This window comes from Octopus sinensis, linkage group LG1, assembly GCF_006345805.1.
Source record: "Octopus sinensis linkage group LG1, ASM634580v1, whole genome shotgun sequence".
Classification (NCBI taxonomy): domain Eukaryota; kingdom Metazoa; phylum Mollusca; class Cephalopoda; order Octopoda; family Octopodidae; genus Octopus; species Octopus sinensis.
This window is the reverse complement of record NC_042997.1, coordinates 196,858,871-196,881,370: the sequence shown is the minus strand read 5'-3', so window position 1 is coordinate 196,881,370 and position 22,500 is coordinate 196,858,871. Positions and strand designations below refer to the sequence as shown.

The 22,500-nt window shown below is 37.5% G+C and overlaps 1 long non-coding RNA gene and 1 other non-coding gene across 2 annotated transcripts in view; one reads left to right on the top strand and one right to left on the bottom strand.

Moving 5' to 3' along the window:
• Positions 1–15,011, top strand: part of LOC118766496 — a 293,006-nt gene extending 277,995 nt beyond the window's left edge. Inside the window, exon 3 of the long non-coding RNA XR_005002432.1 lies at positions 14,947–15,011. This is a non-coding gene — a long non-coding RNA (uncharacterized LOC118766496). The remainder of the gene's footprint in view (positions 1–14,946) is intronic.
• On the bottom strand, positions 10,915–11,033 carry LOC115220145. The gene has a single exon (XR_003882480.1). It is a non-coding gene; the product is annotated as a 5S ribosomal RNA (ribosomal RNA).
• Positions 15,012–22,500: the final 7,489 nt, after the last annotated feature.

The following is a 22,500-nucleotide window of genomic DNA, read 5'->3' as shown; positions in this document are numbered from 1 at the left end:
GTGCTTTTTATGTGCCACCGGCACGGGGGCCAGTCAGGCGGTACTGGCAACGACCTCGCTCGAATCTTCTTACCGTGCCACCGGTACAGGTGCCAGTGAAGCGACGTGTGTAACGATCACGCTCGAATGGTGCCCTTTTATGAGTCTCAGGTACAGAAGCCAGTTGGCTGCTCATAAAAAGATTACTAGAATTGCATGATTTGCTGTTAATATATTTTTTACGTCAGAGCATCTTGGAAAATGTTATGTATTATGTCAGAAAATGTTGGCATTAATATTCATTGCTTTCAGTTTACATGAAGAAAATTGGTAGGAATTGAAATCTTACTCTTTTCTGACTTTTCAATTAAATTTCTCATCTTCTCCTCAACTGTTTTTTTTTTTATCAATATCTATTTCTAACGGTTCTGTTATTTTTTTCTGTTTTTTAAATCCGGAATCAGTTTTTCGCTTACCACAAGAGAACGCGAAAAGAGTGAGGAAATATTCTTCATTGAGTATTTTTCTTTGAGATTCATGAACCTATTTCTATGCAATTGAATGTGAGGCATAATGGAACTGGTGAATAGAAAGGAAGAAAACTAGGAAATACTATATTTTCACCCAATCATGTTTATTCAATCACGTTTAGCCATGTTTGCTCTAACAGAAAACCTCAACAATGTTGAATAAACATATTTCAAAAATTTTTTGAAATAATTCTAAAATGGTTCAGATGTATACAGCAGTAGCTTGTGAAATAGAAAATTATTTACCATTTTGTTTTATTCTCATATCCAATATAATTACACACTGGTATGAAATGTTAAAACTACATATTTGCTTTAGACGGATTTTTATTTCGACCACAGATAAATATTAGAAGAAAATTTAATAAATGCTGAATTCAAAATTCAATATTTTAAACTTTTAAAATATTATATCATTTAAAACGTGTAATTTTGAATCCATGCACTCAGTGTTTGATCTATTATATTCTAGTTTTACTTATATTGAAGTTTTCAAAAGTAAAGTCTTCGAGTTGAAAATATCATAACAAAATATTATTGTGTCTATACAATACTGCATCAGAATTCTTTTATGGTATGTGTACAATATCAAAATTATATTGTGTGTCTACAATACCATCTCAAAATTATTTTATAGGATATGTACAATATCGTATCAAATGTATGATATTTTGTGTATACAATAACATATCGAATATTTTATTCTCTTTCTCTCAATAACATTTCGCTGACATATTAGAATAATTTTATCCTACTAATATGAGTAGGATATGGGATAAACAAGACAGTTCACTTTCATATCGAAATTCTTTCTTATTTTCTAATCTTTCCTTCTAAATGTCAAGTGTTTGTTATTAGTTATTTATATTATTTCATTGTCTCTCTTATTGCTTGTCACTTCGTAGTTTAGAATAAAGAAATTCTGTCTGCGCTTCTAATTTTCTAGTTTGCCTTAGAGCTTCTAACTGAGAATCTTCATAAAATCCTATATATTATACAATAGTAATTTATCTTAAAGTTTACAAATGTGTATTGAGAAGGAAATAAACAAAGAAAATAGCCTTTGGTTAAAAATACAAAATTTAAAAATGACAAGATGCTTCAGGCGATACAAACAATTTGAAATTATAATGATAATTTACAAGTAAAGAAAAGTTTTCAAATCATAATAAAAATATTTGAGATAATTATTAATCATGGCTTTGCCTCAGACATTTTCTTTCATTTAGGTAAATTAGTAATCATAATCTTGCCTCCAACAGATTTAAATTCGACAATAGATATCTGAAGTAAGACAAATAATACGAAGACATACAATATTGTGACTGTGAGAGCATATTATTCTATCCTCTATTTACAGTTTCACATCCGCACCAAACAAATTTTCGAACGAATTTTCTTTGGATTAAAAGGATTTTGAAACCAAAAGCAACATGCGATGCTGTGTGATTTAGAATTTTGATTCACAACCAAGTGATTACGGGTGGCATTTCTTTGGCTACAAACTTAGAAAATTTTCTACTATGGTTCGCATACAATTACTAAAATGAATTTGGTTGACTGAAACATTGGAGAAGCTCTTTGTGTTATATATATATTCAAATCTGGAGATTCTACTAAAGTAGATGCAAGCGCCAATATATGATATATAAAAACATGTGACATATTAATAAAAATCTATAAATGTAAAACCATCCAGATTTCTGAGTACCTTATTTCTTCTAATATATATACATACACACACACACACACGCACATATATATATATATATATATATATATATATATATATATAAAAAGACATTCGCTTGGAGTTTGATAAAATCTTTGGCTCAGGGCGCCTACGACATATGTTAGTAGCAGTATCTGATGAGCTTCTTGTATTTCGTTAAATGAATGTCCCATATGCGCCCATGAATCTTTAATTTATTTAAAGCTGAATGAAACTGTTAATAAATATGCAACTGGTGACCAGCTACGTTATACATATATGTACGTAGCTGCACAACAATTAGAAGTGATAAAATATATATACCTGGAAACATGTACCTAGAAACCACTGACGAATAATGCCCCAATAGAGTCGCAATCCTATGGTCGAAAGTAACAAAATGAAATGTGTTAAATACTAACTTTTACATTAAAAATTAGGGTTTAAAAATTGCATTCTTCAACAGTTCGAAACTTTACTACATTCGTAAAGAGTACAATTTAATCCCATTTCAACACCGACCATTATTTATTAACCATGAAGCTGCTCTAAATATTTCAATAATTTTTGAAACATTCAGAAATTAAACTGGTTACGAGTTTTATAACCTGACAAACTGATGGAAAGGAAACGAAGATGTTACTTTAGTATTATTTTTCATCGTGGTTTCAACATTTTACGGCTTTTTAATATTTAATTTATTTGGGATCTTTCAGTCTTTAGGCATTTCATTTCCCATATCAGAATATTGAATTCCGATAGTTCATCCTCTCGTTCCATGATCTGGTATTTATATATCTCTCAATACATTATTAACTAAATACTTTTAATTATTTAGAAGCGATAATGGTCATTATTTAACAGTTGCTAGCTGGATTATCAATATCCTTGATTATCCTTAGGAAAGAATCATTCTCTAAGCTGGATAGCTAGAGAAACTGGGGTGATCCACAGGAGAGCTTTGTAATAAATATTGTAGATCGATTTGCAGATATTGGCAGGAGATAATACGTGGCATTTCAAGATCAGTAGATAAAAAGACCGAGGATGGCTGAGTGGAAGAGGAAGGAGAAACGGAGATGGAGGAGGATGGAGGGATGAGAAACACGAAGCAAAGACGAAAAGAGGGAGAAGAAATATGAGTGGAGAATTAAGCAGATTAGGAAAACGGGTGCGAGAGAAGATGGAGAAATAAGAAGAAGATGAAGCAAGTAGCACACTCACACGCATATATATAATGTAGTTAACATGGCTAATGTTTCTTCTACAGAAGGTAATGCTGCGTAACTTACCCTAGTGGTGTGGGGTTCAAATTTCTAATACCGCTAGAAATGATTATCTACCATCTTATTTATTTATTGCCCACAAGGGGCTAAAAATAGAGGGGACAAATAAGGACAGATAAAGGGATTAAGTCGATTATATCTACCCCAGTGCGTAACTGGTACCTATTTAATCGACCCCGAAAGGATGAAAGGCAAGGTCGACCTCGGCGAAATTTGAACTCAGAACGTAACGGCAGACGAAATAACTATTTCTTTACTACCCACAGGGGGCTAAACACAGAAAGGACAAACAAGGACACACAAACGGATTAAGTCGATTATATCGACCCCAGTGCGTAACTGGTACTTAATTTATCGACGCCGAAATGATGAAAGGCAAAGTCGACCTCGGCGGAATTTGAACTCAGAACGTAACGGCAGACGAAACACCGCGAAGCATTTCGCCCGGCGTGCTAACGTTTCTGCCAGCTCGCCACCTTCGATTATCTTTCTACTTCTAACTGTCCACCAGAGGACTCCATTCATTTATAACATTTACTTACAAACTATTGTACATATTGTTTGCAATTCTTTCATCCATACTTGAGCAAGTCCTATGAAGTATAGCTTTACTGAGGAGGACTAATAAAGTTCACCAACTGTACAGAGTTGTTTTCCATCAATATATAAATCCGTAGGCGCAGGCGTGGCTTATATGTGCAGGTGTGAGTCTGTGGTAAAAAAGCTTGCTTCCCAACCACATGATCTGGGTTCAGTACCACCTTGCTATATCCTCGGGCCGACCAAAGACTTCTGAGTGCATTTGGCAGAAGGAAACTGGAAGACGCTCATTGTACACAAACACACACACACACACACACACACATTGTATTGTGGTAATAATTACCGTTATCATTACTGCTCAAAGTTATTTCCAGCATCACGCCAGCCAGTCGAAAACGAGATTTGGAATGATATTTAAACATGGCTGACTCCTAACCGGAAAGCTTCACAACTAAAACAGCTAATGACGTATACCATACCCTTCGTTGTTAGAAGAGCAAGGCCTATTCACGGTCCGTGATTTCCGGTCTTCGGCATACAACAATTTCACCAGTTCAATAACCAGGATGTATGTGTGTGTGTGTGTGTGGTGGTGGTGGTGGTGGGGGGGTTATGTGCTCGTCTATCGCCCCCGCTTCACAACCTATGATGATGTGTTTACGTCTTCGAGACTTAGCGGTTCGGCAAAACTTGACAGATAAAATAAGAGCCAGGTTTCCAAAAAATGATGTAAGTGCTAGGGTTCGATTCCTTCGTCTATAAATTCTTCAGGCCGTTGCCCATGTATAAAATAACGGTTCTCCTTTACCGAACCGCTAAGTTACAGGGGCGTAAACAAACCAAAACCGGTTGTCAAGCGATGTTGAGAGAAAAACAAGCAAAAATTAAAACAGGAAGGACGATGTAAACAACTAGCCCTCTCCCGCAAAATTTCAGGTATCGTGCCTAGAGTAGAAAGGGTTATTATCGTCAGAAAACTAAGACAGGTGAGGTGGCATAGCTGGTAACGCATCGAACAAACTGCATTCTTTTTTCTTTTATTTTTTTTCAGCCATTTCACTGCGGCCATGCTGGAGCACCGCCTTTAGTCGAGCAAATCGACCCCAGGACTTATTCTTTGTAAGCGTAGTACTTACTCTATCGGCCTCCTCTCTTGCCGAACCGCTAAGTGACGGGGACGTAAACACACCAGCATCGGCTGTCAAGCGACGTTGGGGAGGAACAAATACACACACACGATCAAATATCAACACTAAACCGCAACAATTAAAGAATGAACATTTAAGCAAACAAGCATTACAGATTGCGTCGGAGATAACCGTACTTTGTGATTGATCCTACACATGCCAAACTTCCAAAGCACCGCACGCGTACCTAAGTGAACATATGTCCGGAAAGCTTTTATGAAAATGCAAATGAAGGTAAATGATTTCGTGTCGATGCGCATTTAATTCGGTCAGGTATTATAAATGCAGGCGACTGTTTGATGTCTTTGTAATGGCATTTACCTCAGGTGTTCCGATCAGATATATTCACCCGAGGTAGAAAAAAAAACAGAAAGAAAAGAGAAAAGAGAAGCAAAGATAAAATGGATGAATGGCATTTATTTATTTATTTAGTAACAAGATTATTAATATTATAAACGAAAATTCCGCAGCAGCTAGGAGTGAAAGATTCCCCTTCCTTTCTGCAACAATAGCGTTGGGTGTGTTTGGATGTGTGCATGTGTGTGTGTGTGTTTGTGTGCACATATGCATACAGATATATGTGCGTGTGTATATATGCATATGTAAATATCGAAACACAAACATTATATGGATAACAGTGTGTGTATCTGAAAGCGTGTGTATATGTGAAAAAATGTGGGTGTCTACTATATGTATACATACTGGTGTAGATAATTCATAAATACATATATATATATGTATGTATGTATATCTATATATATATATACTTATACAATTGTTTGTTTGTATTCCACCTGCCTTCGTCTTTTGTTTATTTTCATAAAGCTTCCCGTTATATATATATATATATATATATATATATATATATATATATATATATATGATGATATTGTATGCATATGGTATATGTATGTCTGACTGTATATATATGTTTACAAATATATATATATATATTCATGATTATATATATATATATACATATACATATATATACCCACACATATATGGATGTACTTATGTGTGTGCGTATGTGTGCATATTTATGCGTGTGTATATTGTATATGTGTATGTATTTGTGTGCTTGTATAAGTATGTATATACGCACAGACACACACCCACGTATATATATATATATATATATATATATATATATATATACCTGTGTGTGTGAGGGGGCGTATTAGTATATGTGTATATCTGAGTTATATATATATATATATATATATATATATACTAATGACATTATCAAACAGTTTTCACTAATGGCGTATCAGATTGGCGACTTCTGGAATCATGAGTTTGTTTACACTTTTCATTTGAAGTCAATACTAATCGCCACCAAACGAAACATGTACCATGACTGGAAGCAAAGTCGGTTTCTATAATTTAGGAAGTTGTGTTGTGCTATGTTATTGTTGTTGTTCTACATATACGTTGCTTTGTCCACTCCTACTTATGAAAGAATATTTATGTATATATGTGTGTGTGCGCGCGTCTGGTAGTTTCGTATATATGTATACACAGACACACACACGCAGACACATATATATATGTATATATGTATATATACGTGTGCGTATGCATGTAAGTATGTATATTGGTATACACACACATACACTCACGTATATATAATTATTGTCTTCAATTCAAACGCAAACAGAATGCTCACATAGTCTCAAAGGTGTGTGTGTGTGTGTGTGTGTGTGTGTGTGTATATATATATATACACAGAGACAGAGACAGACAGAGACATACGTATATTTATATGTGTGTGTGTGTGTGTGCGCGTAGGCGTGTGTAAATTCATATATTCGCTCATATTGATATGCATATACTTGCATTTATACACATATATGTTTGTCTGTGCGTGTGTGTGTGTATTTATACATGCATTAGCAGATAGATAGACAGACAGACAAACAGATGGATAGATAGTTAGACAAACAGATGGATAGATAGTTAGACAGACAGATGGATAGATAGTTAGACAGACAGATGGATAGATAGTTAGACAGATAGATTGATAGATAGTTAGACAGATAGATAGTTAGATAGATAGATAGATAGATAGATAGATAGATAGATAGATAGATAGATAGATAGATAGATAGATAGATAGATAGATAGATAGTTTGACAGATAGATAGATAAACAGTTAGGTAGATACATAGATAGATAGATAGTTTGACAGATAGATAGATAAACAGTTAGGTAGATACATAGATAGACAGACAGAGATAGATAGATAGACAGATAGATAAATGGAGAGGTTGACAGACAGGCAAGCAGTCAGACATATATAGATGTGGATATATATACATCCATACAAAAGCACAAACACGCTCACACACACACCAACAGACACAAGGGCAAAATCCTGCGTACACGCTTGAATATATGTATTGTAAATGCGTCGCTTCCTGTTTGTCTTTTCGACTGTCACCTATTCCTCGCTTCGCATGCACCATTGCCATTTGACATATCTGTGAGCGCGCATGTGTTTGTATATGTATGTAACTAATCTTTACGTATGTGCAGTTTAGCATTCCTATAATGTACGCCAGATTAAGGCGATTAAAGAACAGTTTTTCGCGTTCAGGCTCTGGAACTATTCCAACAGTGCCATTATTGATTGCATGTTGAGAGAATTACTTGCATTGCTACTCACTCTCGACTGCTTGATGACTCATTTCTGCCTTCGTCAACTACTATTTTTCTCTCGAAGTATTGATTAGAATGAAACATGAGACGTATAATGAAGTGACGCGTGGGTCAGGCATAGTGGATCGCACACACACATATGCGTACGCATACACGATTGTACATATTTACTACACATCACCTGCGCGCTTTCTGTCTCTCTCTCACACACATACACGCACACTTACATACACTGTACACTTACTAACGTAAATATAGAGAAGCGTAGTACATTTACAGAAAGGAGAAAAGACAGTGGATGTATATGATAGTTATTTGAATGAGTAAAACAGAATGTGTATATATATATTATTAGAAGACATATGCTGGAAACTGCGTTGCTTTCAACAAACTCTCATATACAGTCATATATATACATATGTGTGTGTATCATTTAATAAACACAATGTATGTTTATGTATGTATGGAAACACACACACACATATATATATACATACATACCTAAATATATGCGTAAATATATACATTCATACCTATGGCGTAGGAGTGGCTGTGTGGCAAGTAGTTTGCTTACCAACCACATGGTTCCGGGTTCAATCCCACTGAATGGACTTGGGGAAGTGTATTCTTCTATAGCCTCGGCCCGACCAAAGCCTTGTGACTGAAACAAGTAAAAGAATAAAAGAGTATACATAGCTATATTCGTATGTACACATCAATCTATCTGTATACATTTCTATCTATACACACGCGCATACACACACACATACGCGTACCAATGTATAGTTTTGTTTTTATGAGTAGTTAATTTGAAATTCAAGTGAAAGGTCAGTCAAAATATTTAGTAGAACGACATGGGTTTCAATTGATCCGATCGACGGAGCATCCTGCTCGTGAAATTATCGTGGAAGTGGCTGAGCACTCTACAGACATGTGTACCTTTAACGTAGTTCTCGGGGAGATTCAGCGTGACACAGAGTGAGACAACGCTTGCTCTTCGAAGTACATGTACAACGGAAATAGGATGCTACTATAGTTTGTGGCCCCTGGAGGACACCTCATACAGCTAGCTATTGACACACTTTCTGTGCCCTATCAGTATTTGCAAAGGGAAGCCATCCTTCCCATCTCCAACCTAACGTATTACACACGAACACGAGTTTCTGCTGATGACGGGTCAATACCCAGAAACTCGTGTCTGTGTGTATCACGTCAGACTGGCTTCCCTTTACAAAGGCTGATAGGGCACAGAAAGTATCAATAGCCAGCTGGGAGTGGGGGTGTCCTCCTTGGGCTACAAGCTACAGTATTATCCATCCTTAACGGTTAGCCATATTTAAGTAGCAAATATACTTCATGATATATATGTGTATCTTTTAGTCCGAATTTCACTCACAGAAAGCAAACGTGTAATTAATCACTCTATATGAAATGGATAAGACCGTAACTGAAAATGTCAGCCTGGGACGATTTTTATTCTTGTTCTTCGTTTATCACATATAATTTTGAATGTGTTATTGTTTTTCAGGCAGGGATAGTTAATCTTGATTTTGCATGCGTTGAATTTTAGTCATACTTGTATCTCTTTGTCTCACACTATTTCACACTATCCAGATGATGTTTGACCATAATCGAGGCAACATAAAACAGGTTTACTTTTTCCATTGCGGTTACAGATTTATTCCGCTATGTTGACTAGCCATTTATACGCATACTTAAGCGTGTGTGAGATTCTAAGAAAAGGAATTTATTTTATATACATGTTTGTGTAGATGTATATATATATAAGTATGTGTGTGTGCGCGTGTGTGTAACAGGGTATCATATATATATGATAGACGGTATCCAAAAGAATGAACTGTGTATTAAAATGCATTATTTTCTTTTCGTGTTGGAAGATATATTCATATTCATCAAAATCCCTAAGGATATACGCAGAGAAATATTAAGCTCTTCAATATAAACATATCGAAACGTATGCACCAAAATAGTAGATGTAAAAGCATATCATAACAATGGCAATAATACAATACATCCACCATTTATGATACAACGAATATGAAATTTTCATTCATATGATATTCAATGCATATGGTATTTGATACGTGTAGATTTGTGGGCGAAAGCAAACATAGGCGTTTAATCTACTCATACAGTACTACAGTACTAATGCAAATATGTACTAATGTTATTCATATATTTATACATAGTAACCTTTTATTTGTTTCAATCAGTCAACTGCGGCCATGCTAGAGCACCGCCTTGAATGGTTTAGATGAGCTAATCGCCCCCACCCCAGTATATGGCTTTGTTTTGTTTTGTTTTTTAGTCTACTTATTATGTCGGTCTCTTCTGCGGAGCCGCTAAACAGCAGGGATGTAAAGAAAACATTACCGGTTGTCCAGTTGTGGAGAACTGACAAACTAAAAGACACACATACACATACACGCACAAACATCTACGTACACACACATGCATATACGATGGCTTCTCAGAGGATTTCATATCTCAAATTCGCTCACACGGCATTGCTCACTCGGGGTTATAGTAGATGACCCTTACACAAGGTGCCACTCTATAGGCCTGAACACATAGCCACGTGATTTCAAAGCAAATTTCCTGTCTCTACAGTTATGTCTACAAGTAATGATAGTAACGTAGTAAATAACACAGAAACAAGCTAATCAGCTGAGTGGTAGATTAACTCATTCTGTAGATGGTCGGACGAAGTGCCTTACAGAATTTAGTAACTCATCTTTTGATTTAGACACCCACCAAGGTCAAATATGCCCAGACTTTTTCTATCTGAAACCTTAATTTCATTAAGGGTACTCATGTTTGTGGAACCCTCGGCGACTTGCAGTTAATTTCACTAGCAGGCCGTTCCGTTTGTCGCATCAACTGGAACACACATGTCGTAACCGATGGAATGCCAGTTTAGGATGTATGGTGCAATGATAGCCAAAATCTATCTCAAAATCTATCACAAAGCCACTTCTGCGCCTAGGATAGAAAGACGTTTACAGCACCTAGGTTTCCCAAGCGGTCACCCATCTAAGTTCTAACTAGGTTCGACGTTGCTTAACTTCGGTGATCAAATGAGAACCGGTGTTTTCAAAGTGATATGGCCGTAAACAAGTTGTAATTCTTTCCACTCTTCGTGTTCCGAGGTTCAATTTGCCTTTCATCCTTTCGTACCGTTAAAATAAAATTTCATTGAAGTACTACTTTCTATGTAATCGACTTGCCGCCCTCGCTCCTTGAACTTGCTGTCCTTGGGCTCAAGATGGAAATATTTGCTCTGAAGATGCTATGTAATAACGAAGTATTAGAAGAATATTTCCAAGAACCATCCAGTTTAGGATGTATGGTGCAATGATAGCCAAAATCTATCAAATATCTAATATGTGTGTATCTAACATTTGGGATCTTTTCGGTTTGAACGGCAGTTTTTTAAAATAATTTCCACGTAACTAAACACTTTTAAACTTCGTATACTGGTAGAATGTGTTTATAAAACATCTTTTTCTCTTGGCTTTATTGAGAAAATTCTATAGTTTGTAAGATGTTTCTTGTTTATTTTTCTTCAATTTCTGCTATTTCAACCAATCAGTGACGTCTATTGAGGTCAAAACATTCTGTGCCGTATGAATATGTTCCTCGTTTAAGAAACAGATCGGGTTTATTTACATTTAAGAAGAAAAAAAGATACCCTTCCCCCCACCCCTAACCCTAACCCGAAATCAGATTGAAATGCAACAGATCGATACTAGGGTCATAATTATGGGTGACAATTTCATATGACACCGCTAGAAAAAACTGCCGTTCAAACCGAAAAGATCCAACATTTGTCTAACGCGAGTGACTTTTGTTATACTCTTTGGTTAATTAGCTGGTATATCACAATACATCTCAAGTAGTAACATTGTTAACACAGTAAATCTTTAACGTGTTTGTTTATTCTTAACTCTTTGCCTATCCAAGGAATTTTCATAAGTTTGTTCTGAATGTACATGCTGATTTTCAGACTTTTGCTCCATTCTTGCTTCCTACGTTCTGAGTAGAATTAGGTTTTCCTTTTTTTAGTTCCAAGTTACTCTGGTGGTTGGCAAAAATTGTATCATATACGATGCATGGAATCCAGAGAAATATGTCCTGTGTATTACAAGTGACGTGGAGGCGCAATGGCCCAGTGGTTAGGGCAGAGGACTCGCGCTCGGAGGGTCGCGGTTTCGATTCCAAGGCCGGGCGTTGTGTGTGTTTATTGAGCGAAAACACCTAAAAGTTCCACGAGGCTCCGGCAGAGGGTGGTGACGATCTCTGTTATACTCTTTCGCCACAACTTTCTCTCACTCTCTCTTCCTGTTTCTTGAGTAACGCTGCCATGGACCGGCGTCCTGTCCAGCTGGGTGGGGGGACACACATACGCCACAGAAACCGGGAAACCGGGTCCATGAGCCTGGCTAGGCTTGTAAAGGGCGACGTTTTTACGTTTATCGTTACAAGTGACACACAGGCCAAGCAAAGGGTTAATTCTTCTTATAGGCGAATGGTTGGATTCTACCTTCTGATATTATAATAGGTCAGATTGTGAGATCGTTTCTTCGCTATCTCGGCTCAGAAGTGCACGAACTTGCTAACAGTTCGTTGCTATGATTTAATTTAAACGTTTATTTAAATTATATTTCTTGATGTAAACTAAGACAAATACATACTGACATCTTTCAAGCTTAATGCTTGTAAATTATTTGATATTGAATAAACCTGACGATCTGATAAATATCAAATTCAATTTCTAAGGTGATTTGTACAATATGGCTTTGTAAATCTCCACAAGTTTATCTCGTTTAAAACAGACGTCAGCAACTGTTTACTTTCCAGTTTTAGTTTACCCATCGTTGAAAATAAACAAATTTATATTTAAAGTTGTATATAATCATTAATATCAATTAAAGGCCAGGCTGTTGGCTGGCAGAATCGTTAGTACGGTGGGGAAAACTGCTTAACATTGCGTTCTTTTTTTTTTACGTTCTAAGTTCAGATTATGCTGAGGTCACTTCGCTTGTCTTCACTTCGGAATCTATAAATTAAATACCAGTTGAACACTAAGGTCGATGTAATCGATTCACCCACGCCCCCCACCCCGAGAAATTGTTGTCCTTGTACCAAAATTTGAAGTCAGTCAGGTGGTGAGCTGACAGAATCGCCAGCACGCCAAAGGAATTCCTCAACAGCATTTTGTCCGTCTTTACGTTCAGTGTTCAAATTCTGCCGAGATCAAATTTGCTTTTCGACCCTTCGTGGGGTCGATAAAATAAGTACCTGTTGATCACTGGAGTCGTTATAATAGACTTGCTCACTCCCGAAAACTGCTGGCTTTGTTCCAAAATTTGAAACTAAAATTGATTAAAAACGTGAGAAAGAAAATAAAAATCGATGATGGATAGTCTACATACAACAAAAAGAATTAAAATTAATAGAATAAGAAAAATGGCATATTTTCCTCCTTTCTTGTGTAGACCTCGTTTCGAAGCCTTCGAAGAAGGGTTTTACCAAAATGTTAAAATACAGATCTTCTCTCTGCATTCAAATTTACCATATACGTAATTATTGTCAGGAAACCAAGAAAGGTGAGCTGGCAGAATCGTTAGCATGCTGGCAGAGATGCTTAGTGGTATTTCGCCCGTCGCTACGTTCTGAGTTCAAATTCCACCGAGGTCGACTTTACCTTTGGATTCAATAAATTAAATACCAGTTACGGACTTGGGTCGATGTAAACAACTAGCCCTTCCCGCAAAATTTCAGGCATTGTGCCTATAGTAGAAAGCGTTATTATTGTCATGAAACTAAGGCAGGTGAGGTAGCATAATTGGTAGCGCAGCGAACGAACTGCATATTTTTTTTTCTTTTATTTGTTCCAGTCATTTGACTCCGGCCATGCTGGAGCACCGCCTTTAGTCGAGCAAATCGACCCCAGGACTTATTCTTTGTAAGTTTAGTACTGACTAAATCGGTCTCTCTTGCCGAAAATTGCAGAAAATTAACTCAGTCCATTTCTTGAACTTCCTTCTGCTCTATATTTGCAGTCGCAGAACAACAGGTTTTTATTTTCGTATTCACCTCTTTCACTTCAATACAATACACACTAAGGAAATTATCTGTAAATCCAAGTGTTTCCATATTACTTGCTATTTAACCTCTGTTTATAGCGAATTAATTACGTTACAGGAGGCGCAATGGCCCAGTGGTTAGGGCAGCGGACTCGCGGTCGTAGGATCGCGGTTTCGATTCCCAGACCGGGCATTGTGAGTGTTTATTGAGCGAAAACACCTAAAGTTCCACGAAGCTCCGGCAGGGATGGTGGTGATCCCTGCTGTACTCTTTCACCACAACTTTCTCTGACTCTTACTTCCTGTTTCTGTTGTACCTGTATTTCAAAGGGCTGGCCTTGTCTGTGTCACGCTGAATATCCCCGAGAACTACGTTAAGGGTACACGTGTCTGTGGAGTGCTCAGCCACTTACACGTTAATTTCACGAGCAGGCTGTTCCGTTGATTCGGATCAACCGGAACCCTCGTCGTCGTAACCGACGGAGTGCTTCCACTCACAATTACGTTACAAGACGCGATATATATAATTTAAATGTTTCATACATCATGAATTGCACACACAAACATGTATGTGTATATATATAGAAATTCGGGGTGAGTACTTGATAATTATAAGCACCTGTGTATACCGTTTGGTGGTGTAGGTGGTGGAGTAAATTGATCAAAATAAAAACATGATGCGAAGGATTCAGCGGTACATATGTTTCGGGCCTTTATTAGACAGATTTATAACATGCATTGTTATAAATCTGTCTAATAAAGGCCCGAAACATATGTACCGCTGAATCCTTCGCATCATGTTTTTATTTTGATCAATTTGTGTATATATATATATATATATATATATATATATATACACACATAATATACTATACTATACTATACTATACTATCCTATCAAATCAACTCAACGTATATTTTATTATTTTCTGTTCACAGGTGCCGATATTGATTTCGAAATACTGAAATTATACATTTGAAAACAAAAACAAATCTAAGGTAAGTTTTGAAATTAAAGTATTTAAGATATTGTGAATTATAATCGTTGCTTTATTTCTGGATATTATTAGCTTAATCGATTCTCTTCAGTATATACAGATTATGAAGGGACATAGATTTGTGGTTAGGGTATTTGATTCTTAGCGGTATAGATGACACTTCTACAAAAAACAAATCGTTTCAACTTACGTGTTCACATCAAGGAATCTCGCCAAACCAATACCAAAACGAAATATATTCATCGATAACCAGAATTTGTTTTGTTTTGTTTTGTTTTTTTAAAGTAGCCCAAAATTATATTTCTAATTAAACTACAGAATTTAACATATGGTTTGTACAAATGAGTAAAACATCTTTACAGATAAAGGATTTTCAACTGGAAATATCGAACAGCCCTAATTAACGACCTAATTACAATAGATAACACTAATTACGTCTAGTATACCTTTACGAAACGAAGGTTGCTCATTAGCAGTGAAAATAACGAACTAGATTAATCGAAAACTAAATGATCGTTAGTGATTGAAGTTGAGGTAGCGGAAAGTGCTTTTCATTGTATTTCGTATAAATTCTTGTTTGAAAAGACGCGTAGTTGTTACTTTGAAAACTACAGTTCAGTTACGTATGCAGTTTGGCAATTTCTTTAAAATGTGCCAAGTATATCTTTGACTTGCTTCAATTATTGGACAGCGGTCACACTGGGCCACCGCGCTTGAAGGGTTTTAGTCGAACAATTCTTTAAAGCCTGGTAATTATTTCTACTGGTGTCTTTTGCTGAAACCAACGCACTTTACCAAGCGATGTTGAGGGGGAAAAAGAACCGACACATACAATTAGTTTTCACACAGTTTTTGTCTACCAAATTTATTCACAAGGAATTGGTCGATTCTGCGCTATACTTGGAGACACTTGCCAAAAATTCCGTACTGTGAGACTGAACCCGACACTACATGATGGCAAAACTAGCTTATTCACCAACAACCATATTTGCGTCTTCGAAATTACATTAATTCTTAATGTATTAGATGTAAATATAAATACGTGAATATTTACTTGCGCAGCAATATGTGAAGTTGGAGCGAGCAAAGCAGAGTTAGCAGATCCGTTAAATTATTTTCTACTCTAGGCACAAGACCCGAAATTTTGGGGTGACGGGGCCAGTCGATTAAATTGACCAGAGTATGCAACAGGTACTTAATTTATCGACCCCGAAAGGATGAAAGGCAAAGGTGGAATTTGAACTCGGCGGAATTTAAACTCAGAACGTAAAGACAGACGTAAAAGCGCTTAGCATTTCGCTCGGCGTGCCAACGCTTCTTACTTCTTTATTGCTCACAAGGGGCTAGACATAGAGGGAACGAACAAGGACAGACAAAGGGATTAAGTCGATTACATCGACCACAGTGCGTAACTGGTACTTAATTTATCGATCCCGAAAGTATGAAAGGCTAAATCGACCTCGATGGAATTTTCATTTTTTGATGAAAATAAATGAGTATTTTTTCGTAATTGTATACCAACTTTTGCACCACCCGGTCCATATTTGTGGGTAAGTATTTGGGGCGTGCGTGCGCATGAGCGTTTATCCTCCTGTGATGGAAATCTTCAAAAGACGTAAACAACAAGAAAAAAGAAATTGTTCTTGGGAACGAACACTCTTGTGATATTTGTTCCGCCGCCGTTATGTAGAGACACCCTTGTTACTTTCTCCATCGTAAAATGAATACCTATTTCTTTACTAACCAAAGAGGCTAAACATAGAGGGAACAAACAAGGACAGACAAACGGTTTAGGTCGATTACATCGACGCCAGTGCGTAACTAGTACTTAATTTATCGACCCCGAAAAGATGAAAGGCAAAGTCAACCTCGGCGGAATTTGAAGTCAGAACGTAACAGCAGACGAAATACTACCCACAAGGGGATAAACACAGTGAGAGGACAAACAAGGGCAAACAAACGGATAAGTCGATTATATCGACGCCAGTGCGTAACTGGTACTTAATTTGTCAACCCCGAAAGGATGAAAGGCAAAGTCGACCTCGGCGGAATTTGAACTCAGAACGTAACGGCAGACGAAATACGGCTACGCATTTCGCCCGGCGTGCTAACGTTTCTGCCAGCTCGCTGCCTTATCTCCATCGTAAAATGAATACCATAGAACTGGTCATTGGCTTGTGGCAAACCTGTATCTACTGATATTACTGTTCTCAATATGCGACATAAAATGAAAATTCTTAACACGATAACTAACTAATCACCAGATACTCATTATTCGTCACGAAGCTTTTAATGAAGGCTTATACTCTCTTAACTACTCCTGTTACAATAATTTAAAGGACATTTACGCATCTCTCACCAATTGTTGGATTTTATACTTCAATATACTTTCAACACTAACACGTCATTAATGTAACAATCAATTCTATTAAGAACCAAAAATTTGCTGAAATTTGACCAGTTCAACAGCGTTCATAATTCATTTGAATTTTTGAAATATGCTCTTCAATTCTGTAACTGACACCGTTTGAATGAGAGCTTTCAGTGTCCATCATCGCTGACGTTGATACTTCGAGACAACGTTTACTAGCGAATTGAAATTTCTTATAACAAATTTAGAATACCTATTTCTTTACTACCCACAAGGGGCTAAACACAGAGGGGACAAACAAGGACAGACAAACGGATTAGGTCGATTATATATTAAGTGCGTAACTGGTACTTATTTAATCGACCCCGAAAAGATGAAAGGCAAAGTCGACCCCGATGGAATTTGAACTCAGAACGTAGTGGCAGGCGAAACACCTATTTCTTTACTACTTTACTACCCACAAGGGGCTAAACACAGGGAGGACAAACAAGGATAGACAAACGGATTAAGTCAATTACATCGACCCCAGTGTGTAACTGGTACTTAATTTATCGACCCCGAAAGGATGAAAGGCAAGGTCGACCTCGGCGGAATTTGAACTCAGAACATAACGGCAGACACAATACCGCTAAGCATTTCGCCCGGCGTGCTAACGTTTCTGCCAGCTCACCGCCTTAAAATTTAGAATACCTACTTTCTTCCTCTGGTACTGCCAACGACTACTACGCTGCGTGAGCTGTTTATTGTATTAGGTATTGATTGCATATGGCTTAAATAGTCTGCTTTATATCGAAGACGATGAACTGTTAACACGCCGGGCAAAATGCTTAGCGACATTTCGTCCCGCTTTACGTTCTAAGTTCAAATGTAATCGAGGTCGACTCTGCTTTTCGTACTTTCAGGCTCGATAAAATAAGTGCTAGTTGAGCAGGCTGCTCTGTTGATTAGATCAACTGGAAACCCCGCCCGTCGGTGTAACCGACGGAGTACCTTGCTTCCTATTTATTTTAATGTAATCGACTTACCATTTCCCTCAAAATTGCGGGCCTTGTGCCAAAATTTGAAGCTGATATGTTGAATACCTATTTCTTTACTACCCACAAGGGGCTAAACACAGAGAGGAGAAACAAGGACAGACAAAATGATTAAGTCGATTATATAGACCCCAGTGCGTAACTGGTACTTATTTAATCGACCCCGAAAGGATGAAAGGCAAAGTCGACCTCGGCGGAATTTGAACTCAGAACGTAACGGCAGACGAAATACGGCTACGCATTTCACCCGGCGTACTAACGTTTCTGCCAGCTCGACGCCTTATATGTTGAATACCGTATATGCGAAGGCGCGAGGCCTATTGGTTAGAGAGTTAACCTCACGATACCAAGAACATTGTTTCGATTTACGTACCGGGCGGTACGTTGTGTTTTTAAGGAAACACTGCATTTTACATTGCTCTACGACCACATCGACATTTAACACGTGACACACTGTGTACTTGCGCTAGCAATGTCAATCTGTTGAAATGAGTGTGATAATGTACAGCGCAAACATCCTTGTAAACAAATTATTTCCGTAGGTTTTTCAGTAAAAAATTGCCGTAACTTCAGCTGTCGTTTACGACAACTGTACCCACTCATATAACCACATGTATTATATATAACCTATGTATATAGTATATTGTTACGAGCTGTGCTCTGAGGCTATTTGAAACTTCCAAATGAATTGTGTGTTTGATGGGACGTGGACTCGGTTTAACGGGGTTAGATACAGTCCAAATTCTGTAGACCTTTGTAGGATTCATGCCGTCTTTTGTTATTGTTTTGGGGGCTTCAGTTATCAATCCTTTCTACAATAGGCACACGGTCTGGTACTTCATTTATCAACCCCGAAAGGATAAAAGGCATAGTCGACCTCGGCGGAATTTGAACTCAGAACGTAGCGACGGGCGAAATACCTATTTCTTTACTACCCACAAGGGGCTAAACACAAGGGGACAAACAAGGACAGACAAACGGATTAAGTCGATTACATCGACCCCAGTGCGTAACTGGTACCTAATTTAGCGACCCCGAAAGGATGAAAGCCAGAGTTGACCTCGGCGGAATTTGAACTCAGAACGTAACGGCAGACGAAATACGGCTACGCATTTCGCCCGGGCGTGCTAACGTTTCTGCCAGTTCGCCGCCTTTTGGGCGCTTTTGGCTGCTCTTTTATCTTACAGACCCTGCACCGTGTTAAGGTGTGTGGCTGAATGGTTAGGTGTTCAGCTCACGATTACACTACCGTGAGTTCGATCTCTGGCGACGCGTTGTGTCATCATGCATAACTTTTCATTTCAGATTGATCCAGTTAAAAAAAAAAAAACAATGAGTAATAACTGTATTTCAAAGGGCCAACGATGTCACATTCTGTGTAACGCTGAATCTCCCTGAGAACTACGTTAAGTGTACAAGTGTCCGTGGAGTACTCAACCACTTTCACGTTAATACCATGAGCAGGCTGTTCTGTTGATCAGATCAACTGGAAATCCCACCGTTGTAACGACGGAGTACCTTGTATCCTATTCATTTAAATATCAAAATTCTTCCAGTTTAACAGCTTTTCCCACTTCCTTCCGGGCAATCGAAGTAGATACGCCGTGAGAGTGATCCTGGAACCACAAGGTTATGAAGTGTGCTTCTTAACTATACAGCCATAATTAACTATATGTTAGTTCTGTGTCTCTACTTCTCTCTCTCTCACACACAACACACACTACTCTCCTTTCTTTTCACCTCTTTCTTGTTAGAAATCGATAATATCTCGACCAAGGTTAATGAGAAGAGCATGCTATTGTCTAAGCACGTTCATCACTATTTCCTGTGTCAAATGTCATTAACTTCAATTTCACTTTGTTTGATTCTTCTTCTTCTTCTGTTACTATTACTTGTTGTTCTTCTTTCTTCTTCTTCTTCTTCTTCCACTTTCTCTCGCTCTCCCTTTTCCAACACATGCATTTATCGAACTAACTAATATTTATAGACACCCTTCTCTCCTTTCTCTCTGCCTTCACAGACACACACGTATTTATATATATACATATATATATATGTGTGTGTCTGTGTCTGCCTATATGTGTGTGTGTACATATATATATATATATTATATATATATAATATATATATATATATATATATATATATATATATTCTTGTATTTTATAAATACATATGTACATACATATGTACGCATATATGTATATTTATATATTTATATACACAAACATTCACAAACACATATGTATACATACACACACACACACACACACACACACACATATATATATATATATATATATATATATTATATATATATATACTAATTTGGCATCCAACTTTTCTAGAGCAGATTAAATGACTACCTCATACTCCCATCAACATTACTACCGTACAAATCATAAATGCATTTGTGGTTACCCTGTCAGAAGGCCACCACCCTTCTACCATCGTTAACATAGGGCTATTCGCGCTGGGCCAAATGTTAGTGGTATTTCTTCAGAATTGTTAGCTCGCCGGGCGAAATGCTTAACGGAATTTCGTCGGTTTTTACGTTCTGAGTTCAAACTTCCCCGACTTCGACTTTGTCTCTCATTAATTCTGGGTCGATAAGTTAAGTACAAAAACAGCGCTGCCCTAAGATTTTAACCCAATATAGAGCTATTCGTACCGGACAAAATCATTAGTGGCATTCCATTCGCCTTTATGCTACAAGTTCAAACTACGCCGCGGTCGACATTGTCTTTCCAAATAAATACTAGTGTAACTCCGAGACCAACATAATCAAGTTTCCCTCCCCTAGATTTGCTGGCCTTGTTCCAAAACTGGAAATCCAATTCCTCTTCTTTTTAAATTCCCTTACATCAAAACGCTAAATATTTCAACCAACTTAGATTTAAAGTTTTAGAAGTACTGGAGCAATGAAGGAACTTGTACGTTGTCCTATCTACGTAGAAACAGCAACAAACATTGTATAGGCGCAGGAGTGGCTGTGTGGTAAGTAGCTTGTTTAACAACCACATGGTTTTGGGTTCAGTCCCACTGCGTGGCATCTTGGGCAAGTGTCTTCTGCTATAGCCTCGGGCCGACCAAAGCCTTGTGAGTGGATTTGGTAGACGGAAACTGAAAGAAGCCCGTCGAATATATGTATGTATATATATATATGCGTGTGTGTGTGTTTGTGTGTCTGTGTTTGTCACCCTAGCATTGCTTGACAACCGATGCTGGTGTGTTTATGTCCCCGTTACTTAGCGGTTCGGCAAAAGAGACCGATAGAATAAGTACTGGGCTTACAAAAGAATAAGTCCCGGGGTCGAGTTGCTCGATTAAGGGCGGTGCCCCAGCATGGTCGCAGTCAAATGACTGAAACAAGTAAAAGAGTAAAAGAGAGAGAGTATTGAAAATCAGACCCTAACATCTTAGAAGAGTAGATAATGTTGTCCGAGAATTATTTTCAATTTTCGGCACAAAGCCAGCAATTTTGTGGAGGGTTTAAATTGATTACATCGATTCCAGTGCCCAATGGTACTTACTTTATCGACACCGAAAAGTGGAGAGAAGTAAAGGCGACCGCGGCATCATTTGAATGCTGGTAAACATATTGTCCGGCGTGCTGACGATTCTTCGGGCTCGCCACTTTCCATTAATTAATACTGATATTACGGCGGTTGCTTTAGTTATGTTATTTATTGCGTTGGATGCAGCTTTGGTTTTCTAACATTTTTATTAGCTCATATTTCATTTAAGCACACTGTTATTGTTACTATTTTAGCAAGATTACGAAAAATTGATCTAAGACTACTAATTGAAGCATCAATTCATTGAGGTCTTTAGGCCTTCAAAAACACTAGTTGAAGTAGTGGAAGTGTTTTTGTCTTTTTTTTAGGCCAGAATTACAAAATGCTTGCTATTGCAAGCAGGTCGAGTAACAGCACAAATGCTTTCTATTTGACATATTTTTGTCGAATTTGTTAATGCTATTGTGGTTGTTGTAGTTTTTGTCTTGCTAGGGACCAGCGCTTGTGACTATTAGCGCCATCAAACCTATAGCACTGATGGAAATGATGAATGTCTAAGCGCCGTCTTTTGA